Genomic DNA, 1,254 nt, shown 5'->3' on the forward strand with positions numbered 1-1,254 from the left:
TGGGGACATAAAAAGGAGGTCCCGGTAGAACAACCTATCATGTACCAAGATGTCACTACTAATCAATGGTGCCCGGCTACCGTTTTAAGGTGGGGTCGAGGCTATGCTTATGTTTCCACAGGAACTAAGAAGTTCTGGATTCCTGATAAAAGAATCAAGTTAAGGCATGGCGAGCAAGAGGAAGTGTGATGAAGCGGGACTGGAAGACCAGTTTGCGCAGCTAACCATCCAGAGGACAAACAATTCGCGTGCCATTGCCTCGAATGTGAAACACCCCTCCACCTACATGGGGACAGGTGAAGCACCTATGCCAGGAAGGGGAGCGTCTTGTGACTGCCCATGGAAGGCCCTGTACTCCCTCTACATTATTTGTGGCTATTCTGGCTATCCTCACTACCCAGGTAAAAGAGTTGAACTATACTTATTGGGCCTACATTCCGAATCCTCCGTTAATGAGAGGGGTATCTTGGACAGATGTAACTGTACCAATATATACTAATGACTCTAATTGGATGCCTGGACCTTTTGATGATCGTGGGCCTTTGAAACCAGATGAAGAAGGAACAAGAATGAACAACTATTCAACAGAAGTTACCGGAATGCCTGTGTGCCTGGGACTGGGTGATCATTGTTTGCAATTGGGTTATAAAGCCTGGTTGAGTGTGGCTAAAAACACCACTAATCCTTGAAAGGACCAGTCCAATGGAATCAAACTACTGGGGAAATATCTTGTTTTAATTGTACCTTATTAAATTGTGTAAATAACTCTGTACCTTTAATCACAGTAGATAGAGCTTGTATTTATTGCAAGCCAGAACAGGAGTATGGTAACCTGTACAGATGGATGGACGATGGCAGTAAAGTTCTCTAGCTGGAGCTCTCCAAGCCATTGCAGAAGGAATATTGAAGAGGTCAAAAAGGTTTATTGGCATGCTAATCGCTGTAATTCTTGGGTTAATTGCAATAACAGCGACAGCTGCAGCAGCTGGGGTAGCATTACAGCGATCATTCCAAACTGCTACTTTTGTTCAAGACTGGCATAAAGATTCAGAACAGTTATGGAATTCTCAACGGCATATTGATAGTGAAATCAATGAACAATTAGCCGATCTTGAACAATCAGTAGTTTTATTAAGGGACCAAATTGTTAGTTTACAAAAGTGATTACAGTTAAAGTGTGATTGGAATCATACTAGTTTATGTGTCACCCCTGTATCTTATAATGAAACAGCTTTGCTATCTTCTCTGTCATGA

The 1,254-nt window shown here is 42.4% G+C and overlaps 1 protein-coding gene and 1 long non-coding RNA gene across 2 annotated transcripts in view; one reads left to right on the forward strand and one right to left on the reverse strand.

Annotated features, from left to right (window-relative positions):
- The window catches only part of LOC106726054, a 7,294-nt gene extending 7,057 nt beyond the window's left edge, over positions 1-237 (forward strand). The window contains exon 2 of the long non-coding RNA XR_001362068.1: positions 122-237. This is a non-coding gene — a long non-coding RNA (uncharacterized LOC106726054). The remainder of the gene's footprint in view (positions 1-121) is intronic.
- The window catches only part of LOC102251599 (endophilin-A3-like), a 165,913-nt gene that overhangs the window by 122,259 nt on the left and 42,400 nt on the right, over positions 1-1,254 (reverse strand). The window lies entirely within an intron of this gene.

The sequence above is a fragment of the Myotis brandtii genome, unplaced genomic scaffold, assembly GCF_000412655.1.
Source record: "Myotis brandtii unplaced genomic scaffold, ASM41265v1 scaffold22, whole genome shotgun sequence".
Taxonomy (NCBI): Eukaryota; Metazoa; Chordata; class Mammalia; order Chiroptera; family Vespertilionidae; genus Myotis; species Myotis brandtii.